The sequence below is a fragment of the Nematolebias whitei genome, chromosome 13, assembly GCF_014905685.2.
Source record: "Nematolebias whitei isolate Nwh7 chromosome 13, NemWhi1, whole genome shotgun sequence".
Taxonomy (NCBI): domain Eukaryota; kingdom Metazoa; phylum Chordata; class Actinopteri; order Cyprinodontiformes; family Rivulidae; genus Nematolebias; species Nematolebias whitei.
In genome coordinates this window covers 6,660,413-6,673,328 of record NC_056510.1, presented here as the reverse complement: position 1 = coordinate 6,673,328, position 12,916 = coordinate 6,660,413, and positions in this window count along the sequence as shown.

Sequence of the window (12,916 nt, the reverse complement as noted above, 5' to 3'; positions counted from 1 at the left end):
CCATCCATCCATCCATCCATCCATCCATCCATCCATCCATCCATCCATCCATCCATCCATCCATCCATCCATCCATCCATCCATCCATCCATCTGTGCATCACAAAAAGTGTTAGACTTTATCCCAAAAACTATAAATCTGGACATTAAATCCCATCAAAAGCAGACAATACAAAAACAACACCAATAACAGTGTTTAAATTACTACATACGGCTAAAAAAACCTACACATTTTATATTTATTTCCCCTGCGCATGTATCAGAATTATGAGAAGATTATTGCTTTATGTTAAAGATGCAATTCTCAATTTTCAGTTACGTTCTCATAACCGTTAACAATGTAAAAACCCTGTAAGCAGTGAAATATTTGTTTTTCTCTTCTTAAAGTCCAGATGGGCTCATCTGAAGCCCCACCCCCCCACCCGCACCCCCTCCATGTAATCTTCTCTGATGGTCGTTGCTGATTAAAACTCGCTCACTTCCTCTGCTCAGTTCTTAAGAGTTCAGCTCTTCTGGTCAAACTCATAATTAGATATTTGATTAAATATTGAACAGTTAGGTGCTTGTTGCTCTGTCCCCACGCTCAGCAGCACACGCACCCCCTCGTGCCAACCTTTTCCTGGTTTCTCTTGGATCTGGTGCAGCATTCTGTCTTCTTTTTGTAAACCCAGCAGCAGGAAGTCTCTTTCTGAACCGTTTTTATCCAAAATACTTCGTTTAAGTGCAAACTGCACCAGTTCTGATCCAGAAGGTCCGCTGGGGCGCAGCAGATGCATCCTAGGCCTCGTGTTCAAGTAAAATGGGTGCGGCGACGCCGATGAGCCACCCCCCCACACCCCCAGCTGTAAGATGTGGAGATAAATCCATCGAGTGTGCGTCACACTCTTGTCATAGCTTTGAATGCTATCTGCTCTCTTTTAAGCTGGCCTAAACACGGAGGGGCCGTTTGAGAAACCCTGGGGAGGGAGGGACCCAGATATAAGTTGCCGGCCTTAGCCTCAGAGAATAAGAAGAACAAGAGATGAGAAGAAAAGGAATAAACTGTCCCTCATCTCAGCATCTCTCTCCCACGTTGCTTCCTTTCAGCTTCCCTTTTGTAACTCTTGGGTTACTAAAGTTTCTGCCAGAGTAGCTGATTGTTAACGACCCCGAAAGGTCACAAAACTCATGAAAACGCACACACACACAAAAAAACACGTTTATTTTCAGTTTATAAACTGAGACTTTTATTTACTTGTAAACTAAAGCTGTAAATTTATAGCCATGTGAAAAAGATTAGATTAAAACGCATCCAGACCTCTGATCTCAGAGATGAGAGAAAATCTAAACGAATCACAGAATCAGGGCGTTAAAAACTAACTCTGTCCTCAGAGCCAGGAGCTGCTGGTCAACTGATCCTCACCACCTCTGTCTGCAGCATACGGCTGCGTGCAGCAACACACCAGGGTGGAAGCACATCAGCAATGACCTCAGAGAAGCAGCTGTTGCTGCGAAAGGTCAAAAGGTCATTTCCAAACTATCTGGAGTCCATCATCGGGCAGAAAGAGATTCTTCGGACGTGGAAAACATTTAGACAGTTGACAATATTCCCAACAGATTCACCCTGAAGGTCAGACCATGCAGTGAGCTCCACCTCAGACTCTACAGGCCTCAGTCACTAGGTCAAAGGTCATGGCCTCTTCTCTCTAAAACAACATGGCAGCTCAATTTAGATTTGGAAAGTTTGATCTGAAGGAACCACAAGACCAGAGGACAGATGTTTACCCAGAATGCACTGCAGCAAACAGCTCCTCCCAGCTGTCAGCATGGTGGTGGAGGCTGATGGTTTGGGCTTCTGTCAGTCACTGAGTGGACCAGGAACTCTGTGGACCAAATGAGAGTCCATCTGTCCAACAGCTGAAGTTTGGACCAAACTGGATCCAACAGAACCACGACCCCAAACACAGCAGCTGCTCTACAACAAAACGGGTCAGAAAGAACAAAACCAAAGTCCAGTCAGAGTCCAGAACCTAATCCTGACTTAAATGCAAACTTGTGCAGGATTACACGTCACAGACTTAACGCTGAGATTTACATTTCATCAGAATATGTTTGTAGAATACAGATGTTTGACCTTTGACCCTCAGGTGTGTTCAGATGTCATATTCCCTCTTTGACCAAACCTGAACTTTGAGTCGGAGCTCTCAGACACCTGCTCGCACGGCGTCAGCTCAACGCTGAGCAGATGGAGCAGATCAAGGACATTCCTGCCTGACACGTCCTCCTCCCTGTGTTTTTATTCTAGCCTGTCATAAATCACACGCTAAGCGCCACAACTGGTTCTCCCGATGCCAACATTCTTCTGAAGGATTGGGTGTTTTCACCCAAACATCAGGCTGCATCGTCCAGACAGAGATAAGTGCCACATCTGGGCTCTTCGCTTCCTGAACCGGGACTCTCCCTCAGAGGTTGGGAGTCCCCCTCAGCTCCTTGCTTCAATTCTGGTCACGTGCACTTCGACTCTTGGAGGTGAGCATGTGACAAACAGGGAAGTATTCTGTGAGGTTGGTATTATCCTCAGACAGGTGGAAGACGATGAAAAACAACAACTTTAGCTTGTCATCCAGCTCAGAGCGGCTCCTCAGTGTCTAAAGAAGCATCGCTGAGGCTTTGCTTGAACATCCCAGATCAACTCAGTTCCGTCGAAGTCCCAAATGACCCCTGTACGCCACAAACCGCCTCACGCATTACTGTATCTGCACGTTATTTCAGCTGCGGTGTTTGACGGACACTTCTATTTTGAAGTCTGCGAGTAGAAAAATATCTTGAGGGCTGGGTTTGATCGGCAGTTAGAAAAGACCCATCTGCAGAGACAAAACGGTCCTGACGGGCACCTTCTACACACAGACTACACAAGTCTCCGATCCCATTACACATGTCCCTTTGTGTGTCTGCAGGTATTTAAGGGGACAAACCGACAACAAAAGACCCTTCCTGGTCATTAAGCTGTTGCTTCAGAGGATACAGACGTGTAGAAGAAGCTCCAGTGCAGCTCTCTATGGGGTGCCATTTATAAAGTTGTACAGTCAAAAATTCACAGCAATATGTTTGGTTTATTTAACCTTTCACAAGAAAAAATAGTGTTTTTTTTTTTCTAGGTCATATTTTTACCACGTTATTCATATATTTATAAATGCCATAGTTTCAAACTAAATGTTTATGTCCAACCTAAATGTTTAATTTACAAACTCTTTTACTTAGTGAACTAAATATTTAGGTGTACATTAAATATTTAATTAATTCAATTCAATTCAGTTTATTTATGTAGTGCCAAATCAAAGTTGTCTCAGGGCAGTTTACAGGAACATTCACATACACAAAAGCCAATTATTAAAGTTCTCTATCTAAGGAATTACCAAGCTAAATCTTTGTTTTCAAAACTAAACATTTATTCTCTGAGCTAAACATTTAATTCCTAAACTCAGTATTTAATTTGCTAAGTAAATATTTAGCTTAGACCTAAATATTCATTTTCCAAGCTAAACATTTAATTTACAAAACAAATATTTAGCTCATACTTAAATATTTATTTTCCAAGCTGAACACTTAATTTCCGAAATAAATATTTAATTGTCTAAGTAAACATTTAGCTCGGACCTAAATATTTAACTTGCTGGCTAAATATTTAACTTGCAAGTTAAATATTTAAACTTAAATAAACCCAAAACCTAGGTTTACATTAAACATTTAGCTTGTAAGCTAAATATTTAGTGTGGAGCTAAATATTTAGCTTGCCAACTAAATATTTAAATTTCAAGTTAATTATTTACTTTGGAACTATGGCATTTATAAATGTATGAACAACATGGTGAAAATATGACTTTGAAACAAAAACAAACTTATTTTTTCTTATGAAAGGCTAAATAAACCAAAATATTGCAGTTAAATGCTGCCCAGAGACCAATTTCGCCATTGTATGGAAACATACAGTGCTGACATTGTGATGACATTATTATTATTATTATTATTAAATGTTGACTGTAACTTTACAAACGGCACCCCACAGCTCTCACTTAAGGAACTTCTAGGCCACAGACACGGTTAAGGTCTTAGAGCGGGACACCATCTCTGGCCTTGTGTCTTCACCTGATTGCCCGTATTAACCTCATTTACCCTGTCTCTGGTGGACAAACAGCTAGAGGGCCTCATTTAAGGATCGTAAGACTTTTTCTTGGCAGGATGCGCTTTAAGTTGTTCACCTGAGCCCATGAACGGTGTGGGAAAGTGGCCCCATGCCAGCTTCAGCTCAGCGGTGTGTTTACGTTTGCCCTAAAGAGTCACGGAGGACTTCCTGGTTGGTTTCTCATACTGGGCCGTGCACGCTTTGTCTCTAATAAGTATGACACCGGGTTTGAATGTAAGTTATCAGAACTCTGTCAACTGAAAAAAAAAATAATCTGTTCAAACAGCTGAGCGCTGAAATTTGTGAAAGATCAAACTGAGATATTAAAGTTAAAACAATCACAAGTAAATGAACTGTACTTGTATAACACCTTTCTATCTGACCAAGATACCCAAAGCTCTTTACAACACAATGAGCGCCCTCATCTACCCATTCATCCAGCACTCTACCAGATCTGTACAAAGACTAATCAGAGCTTTATCACATTCATACACCGATGGGACACACATCGGAGGCAATGAGAGGTTCAGAGTCTTGCCCAGGGACACTTCGGCAGGAATTGAACCTCCAATTCTTGCATTGGAGGACTTCTCTCACCACTCAGCCACAGCCGCCCTGCACAGCAAAGCTAAGATTAGCTACAACTAAAAGAAAATTATTAACAAAATAGAAACCAGATGTTCAAAGCCAAAGCTAAAACCAGCAGTTTAGCGTCTTAAAGCTAAAACTAAACATTAGCTAAAAGCTGAAATTTCCAAAATGGTTGCTAAAAGTAAAAAAAAAAAATAAAAAAAAAAAAAGTAGCTAAAGGCTAAAAGTGAATTAATGTTTCGGAACGTTTTAAAGTGCACACAGTTTTAATTTAATTTATATAAAAAATGCAAAATAAGTTAAATAATGCAAAAAGTCTAAAAGGTAAATGTGGATCTGACGATGACTTGTCGGCTCCTGGTTCCTAAGGGTTTTGTGGGGTGCTCGTGGGAGTTTGGGGTGCTGGGGTCTCTTCAGGCTGTTAAGTCCGTGTGGAACCAAAGCACGAGTTGAGTCCAGTTCAGTCCTGGTCCAGGTTGGACTCCACCAGAGACGCTTCTGTCTCTAATCCTGTTTGAGGTCTTCATGGACTGGGTCTTAAGGTGCAGGAGTGGACAGGAGGTGGTCAGGGTACCTCAAGATCTCTATTTGTTTTGCAGATGATGTGGTTCTGTTGGCGTCTTCTGGCCCAGATTCTCAGTGTGCTCAGGGTGGTTCACAGCTGGGACAAGAGTCCAGCCTCTGAGGTCACGATCTTGACTTTAGGTACGTCTCACAGGGAGGATAATATGGAGCACCTTGGGGTCCCCCTGGACCTCCTGAATCCTTTTCCTCTGTAATCTGACTGCAGATAGGTGGAAGAAAAGTTAATGATGATCTAGCACATTGGTTCTTAAAGTTGTGGGTCATAAAACGTCAAATGTGGAGTCTTGAGAAGATCTAAAGAAGTCAGATCAACTTGCCAAATTACATATTTACAATGAAATGTTACAAAAAGATACAATTAAAAGTCATAAATTAATAAAAATAATAGAATATTTGATGAAAAGTCAAAGTTTCTTTGTCATTAGCGCCACATGTGGTACATGTGGTGGAACAAAATTGTGTACACAGAGTCCCAGTTACATCCAACAAAAACATAAATCGTAAAGAAAAACAGTAATAAGATCTAAGATATGAACTAAGGAATACGCCAAGCGCCAATAGTACAAAAATAACACGCTGAGCAACAGCAGCACGAACATGAGTCTGTGTGAGCGGATGAGTATGAATGAACACAGCAGCATGAAATAAAATCAGCAGCATAAGATCAGCAGCAGATATCAACAATCAAGTGGCATTACAGTGATTTTTCACAGTGATTATTCTGGTTAGAGATTCATGGATTTTGTTTTCGGAAACATTAATTCCTCTTTTTCTGGATGTAAATCACATTTTTTGGATGATTGTTTCCTCTGGTATCAGACGCTGTGCAGCTGGAAGGATTTTTACTGAAACTTTTCTAGTTTTGGACATTTGTTATGATGCGTAACCATGGCAACAAGGCAGTTTTCTACAACCAACAGCAGCTGATTAACGTCTCAAAAGCTCAAATAATATCTCAACTACAGCCCCAAATCTCAAATGAGTTGAAAAGGATGTTCTGTGGACGCATTCTCATCTACCTGCCAGCTGTGCTCGAGTGCCTGACCACTGAGATCCTGGAACTAACAGGAAACACGGCTCATGACAGCGGAAGGACGGGATCGTCCCTCGGTATTTACAGTTGGCTGTCCGCAGCGACGAGGAGCTCAGCAGGCTGCTGGGAGGAGTGGCCATCGCTGTGGGAGGAGTTCTGCCCGGCATTCGGGCGGTCCTACAGCCCGGGGGAACCGAGAGGCCTGCCGAGTCTGGGTGGACTGATCGGACGGCATCTGCAGCCAGTTTAGGATCCACTGTGGGATGGACCTTTACAAGAGATCCTTCCTGTCTACAGCCATCAGCATCTATAACATCTCTTAATGAAACGAGGATAACGAGTTACAACAACAAATAATTTCCCTTTGGGATTAATAAAGAATTTTTGAATTGAATTTAATTGAATGAGTCTTAACAGCCTCAGGGTAGATGCTGTTCCTCAGTCTAGTGGTTCTACACTTAATGCTCCTCAACCTCCTGCCTGAGGTTGTGTGTGCTGGGTGAGTGGGGTACTTCATGATGCAGGTGGCCCTCTTCCTGCATCTGTGTAGATGTCTGTGATGGTGGGGAGGCTGACTCCAACATCTTCTGTGCAGCCTTCACCACTCTCTGCAAAGCTTTTCTTTCTGCAGCTGTGCAGCCTCCATGCCACACGTTGATGCTGGAGCACAGGGTGCTCTCCACTGCACACCTGTAGAAGGAGGTGAGGACTGAGCTTCCCAGACCAGCTCGCCTCAGCCGCCTGAGGAGACGAAACTCGGTGAAACGTCTGTTTAATGACGTTTGTCAGCGTCACGAGTCTCTGCAACTTTTGTTTTGTGGATGCAAAGTTTGTGAGTGGTTGATGTAAAACGAGTGTAAGGACGTAAATAAACTACGCGTGACGTTTCCTCTAACTTCAGTCTGGATGAGCGTTCAAACATCGGCGTCTGTCAGTGAGAGAAGATGCAAAGAAGATTTTAGAAACGATGTTAAAGTCTGTTTCTTGTGTCAGCTTCTGCTCCCCTCACCACCTGAACGATTATCTGAACCTGCTGCGTCGACACATTTATGAACTTGATTCCATGATCTGATTTTCAGAGATGGACTCCCAGCCCTCACATGTTGGCACTGCAGATCAGGACGGTACCAAAGCCGGTCTGGAGTCCAGCCAAAGCCCAGCTCGGGTTGCAGTGATGACACCTCTCTGTCATCCTTCACCTGCTTCCTGTTAGCTTTGTGCTGCTCATCCCGGGGCAACGGAAGGCTTTCATTCATCATCTCTGCCCCGAAGAAGTTTCACTGCTTCGATGCTTCTCTGTTTTTTTCCAGCACTTTTGGACGTTGACTGTTAATTTGAATGTTCTGGTCTCATTGATGGTTTGGAAGACTTTAAGCAAATTTATTTCAGAAAATTGCGCTCCCAACTCAAAAGGTGAAGGAAAGCCAAGATGAAATCGGAGCTTTTCTTCTGGCTTTTTGTGCAAAACTTTGAGCAAACAGCTATACATTCTGCGTCTTTGTTTCCATCGTGTGAGAGGCCAGAAAGGTCTTTGTTGTGAAACAGTGCCCGGCTTATGTCTCCAACAATGCGATTATTTGTCTTTTTGCTCCTTTGTGTCCCCTCGCGGTGTCCATAACGTGTGAATTGTAAAGGCATTGTTGTGCGTTTTGGTCGAGGTGCGACACATATTTCAGATTTCAATGTGCAGCGGCTCCTCTGAGAAATGTGTCATGGCCGTGTATATTACACCCCCACCCCCCCGAGGACAAACTGGTGTCGCTTTTCACGTAAACTCACACACACGCTTTTATTACATGTCGCACATCTATTCTTTCATGTATGACTAAGCACACACACAAAGTGACAAAAGGAAGAAAGAGAAGCCAATTTTAGCGATGGTGTTGAGTGGAGCAGCGGCTGCTACGTCTCTGCAGAGGTTTGAGCTCGCAGCTTCTCTTCAACGTGGACTTGAGATGTCCGTCACTCTTCGGTGATGTAAACATGAGCGTTCAAACCGAGGCTGCTTGGAAAAACACCAGATATGGATATTAAAGTTCATGCTCAATAATCCAGGTTAAAAAAAATCCAACAAAGTTCAGTCACGTCCTCTGGATGGTTTCTTTTTTTATTGAGACGTTTCATCCTTCATCCAAAAGGACTTCATCAGTCCAAGGAGCCGCAACAAACTCAGTCTCACAAGTAGCACACTCACATAGTGTGCCAACCAGTTTGATGGTGATAAGATGGTTTCTGGAGTCCGCCTTCTCCCCCCGTCGACTCATCTGAGGCAGCCATAGCCAAAGTGGTTCAAAACATCAAAGTCCATGCTCAATAATCCAGGTAAAAAAATCCAACAATGTTCAGACTAAGTCATTTGGACGGTTTCTTTTTTTTGTTGAGACGTTTCGTCCTTCATCCAAAGGATTTCATCATAACTGAGTTTGTTGTGGGTCCTCGGACTGATGAAGTCCTTTGGATGAAGGACGAAACGTCTCAACAGCAAAAAAAGAAACCATCCAGAGGACCTGACTGAACTTTGTTGGACCAGATATGGATCTGGTTTAGGATCACGTATGGAAGTGAGCTGCTTACTGCGGCCTGATCTCACTTCCATCTATTTGTTGAAGATAAACATCAATTTCCATTGCACACCTAACATGTATACAATTTTTTAAAATAAGTTTGTTAATTAGATTCAAATAGATTAAATTTTATTTGTGCAAAAGTTTTAGACCACTCCTTGCTTATTTGTGCAAAAGTTTTAGACCACTCCTTGCTTATTTGTGCATTACTTGAAGGGTACCAGGCGTTTCTTTCCTCTTTTAAAGAACCCTTGACCAAATGTACTCTGGGTTTCTGAATGTTTTGTTAGTATTTGCTTTGGCTGCCTTTTACTTTGTGACCCATGTAAGATGGTGGTAAACTGTGCATTAGGAGTGAGACGTGGGTTGAAGGTAGGGTGGGATTACATCAGGAATCAGCCCTGATCTCAGTCTTGTTGACAGCGATGACGAACGAGTTGACAGATGAGGACAGGCAGCAGCTCACATGGACCAAAATGTTTGAAGACACTGATGTGTAATGGAGCAGGTGGAAGAGAGCCTGAAGAGGTGAAAAATGCTCAGAAGAGAAGAGGAACAAGAGTCAGTAAAAGAAAGTTTATGACAGAAGATTGTGGCGAGATGGGGTCTTTAACGTAAAGACAGGAGGAGCAGGAGGTGGGAGCCATGAAGATGTTCAGAGCTTGCACAAAATGGACATGATGAGAAACGAGTCCATCAGAGGGACAGCTCAGGTTTGGAGACAACGTAAGAGAGACTGAGATGGTTTGCACATGTCCAGAGGAGGGAGAAAAGGATGCTGGACATGGAGCTTCCAGACCACAGAGAAGGTTCCTGGATGTAGAGGGTTGGTGTGACGGAGGAGGACGATGCTTTCTGGTAACCTTCAGTCCTTCTACTCAACCATAACATGTTGTGCTGTGTGCAGAAGAAGCTGTTTGAGGCCTGAAAATCCACCTGCAGCATCTGAAAATCCACTTATTAAAAGACAGGGAAGAGTCCTGACTCTGGTGTTCTTTAGAAAGGAGACGTTTGTGTCCAGCATGAAGAAGAGACAGAAGAAGCGTCTCTTCTGGGACAGCAATACAGATCCAAACCTTCACGCAGTCAGAGCAGACAGTCTGCAGAGGGATGGATTAACGGAACGCAGAGGAAGCAAAGAACCCTCCACTGTCTGAACCTTAATGCTGATTAAGCAGTCGCTGCAACTGGTCCACGTCTTTAAACAAAAAGACGAAAAGATTGTCTTTGTTTTAACGCAACGCATGTCCAGCAGAGAGAACGTTAAAATGTTAAACGTCTTAAGTGTTTCTTAAATGTAAAGTGTTTACCGTGGAGTTAAAATGTGTGAAACATAAAGACTGATGTCTTGGGTACACTGACTGGGATTTAAGAGAAGGAACGATAAAATATATTGTGTTAAATTCATACGCAGCGTTAAACTCAAACGTTTTGAACATCATATCAGATCTTCAGTATCCAAGTCCAACTTCCTCCCTCTGAACCGAATCAGTCCTGGAAGTTGTCTGGTGTGTTCAATGTCCAGGTGGTTCAGGAATAATCCAACCCTGTGAGGGAGGACACGGGGCAGCGTCTGGAAGGCGTCCTCGGGACTGGCGGCTCTGCGCCGCAGGTCCAGACAGACCTAAAGAGGGGATTTGGTCTCGCAGAAGTGGGACACTGGGGCAAACTGGGATGTGTGGTCCTGGAGAGTGAAGTCCTGGGTTTTAGTGCTGACCCGGCTTGGACCTGTGTCTCATTGGTCCAGCTGCAGCTGGTGGTGCAGACTGTCAGCTGTTGTTCTGGCAGCTGTCAGTCAGTCACCTGCCTTTGTGCTCGATGGGCTTTCAGACTCAGGCTGGTCTTTGAACTGTTTTTTTAATGCATTTTATTTTGCAGTCAAACAAAGAAGAAACATTTTTTTCATGGATTATTTTAAGCTTTTTGACAACTTTACTGGATTACAGGAAGTGTTGGAGCTCCAGCGTTCTACATGGTGTACAGGTGAGTGACTTGGCGTCAGTGCTTATGACGATATTTTTCATCAAATAAATATATTTCATGAATTAAAAACGATTAAATAATCAATAATCCTCCCGATATATTAGGCCTATATTTTGGTTTCTGTAAGGAGACGATCCAAACTCCTTTATTTTTACCAAACATCTCCTGTTCTCCAATCAGCAGCACAGCAGGTTCTACCCACCCCTCCCTTATTACCTTGCCATGTCTGATTGCTTGTAGCTCCTGATGAGTGAAGGCACGCTGGTGTCAGCGGGAAAGCCCCCTGAATGGGGGGGCAGCAATCAGGCAGCCGTCGCCACCAAGTCAAAGGAAAACATGTTGGGAACGTGCAGCATGTCAGAGGCTCATTAGGAGATGGAGCAGCGTTTAGAGCACCGCTGAGAGGAACAGTAAATCACTGTGTCCCCCCCCCTCCCCCGAGCGCCGAGAGCTGGGAGTCCTGCTGCACACAGCACCACCTCTGTAGGGTCCGACTGGCAGCAGGCCCAACAACGCTCTCTGTCTCTGTGTTGGGTTTTACAACTTTTAAAAACAGTCAAATCATCAGGTTTGAGATGAAGATTAGGTCCAGATTATTGATACAGCATCAGCTCACAACAACAGGTCACAAAACATATTCACATGCATTATAACGCACAAAAATGTCTAAATACAATTAAAAAATGACAATTGGTAAAAACCAATGGTTCCCAACTCTGGTCCTTGAGGAACACCAGCATGTTTTAGATGTTTGCTTGCTTTGACACCTGATTTGAATAAATGGGTGATTAATAGGCTCCTGCAGAACTTGAGGAAGTACCCCCCGGTAATCAAATCACTGAATCAGATGTGTTGGAGCAGGGAAACAAGTAAAACATGCAGAATGGTGTTCCTCAAGGACTAGAGTTGGGAGATACTGATTTAAGGAAGCAGCAGATTGTATCAAATCTTCACTTTGTCTCAATCTCACATCCTGAGCAGCACAATGGCGACAGTGGGAAGGAATGACTCCCTTTTAACAGCAGTGAACCCTTGCCAGAAATGTTACATTTCCATTTTAATGAGTGTTTATTTATAAATAATTTATATTTTCTATGTAGTTTTTCTTTTTTTTTGTTGTTACTATTTTCTGTGAACTGCTTTGTGCTTGTGGAGCTCTCATTGGTCAGGACTTCAGTGTCGGCAGAGAAGGCCGAGCTCAGTCAGTCTCTGCAGGAGGAGTTTGTTTAATGATGAAAAGTGGGTGGGACCAAAACACAAGGCGCTGAGCCTTCGGGAAGGCCTTGTAAGGCGTTTTTAAATTTTTTTTTAAAGACTTGTGATGCATTCAATTGCAACCTGTACATTCAAAAAAATCCATAGTGACATTGTTGTCCATCCATCATCTTTCACCCACTTCTTCCTTTTCTGGTCACTGGGGTCACTGGTGCCCATATCCAGCCATCACTGTGCGAGAGGCACCTGGACAGGTCTCCAGTCCATCACAGGGACACACTCTCTCTCACACCCAGGGACAATTTAGAGTTACCAATCAGACTAACATGCATGTTTTTGGTTTGTGGGAGGAAACCGGAGAAAGCCCACGCATGCACGGAGAGAACGTGCAAACTCCACCCAGAAAGGCCCCCAGCCAGGGTTTGAACCAGTGACCTGCTCGCTGAGAGGCAGCAGGTCTACCAACTGTGCCACCGTGCTGCCCATAGACCTATGTGATTTCTTTAATTGTGAAAAATTATTTAGTATAGAAATAAAGCATAAACTTTATTTTTTTAAAGTTAAAGTGATTATATTCCTCCTTGTATTAGTTCTAGTTTTCACATATTTTGAAAAGAAATTACAAAAAAACTGATCAAACCAGCTTTATGTTTTGTTTGTAGAATAAAATAAAAGTCAGTTTATGTTAGTCCTGGGGTCTGCAACCTGCGACTCTGGGGCCACATGACCCTCTTTGACCAAAACTAAGAATTTCATTTTCAATGGTTCATGAGATATTTTGCTA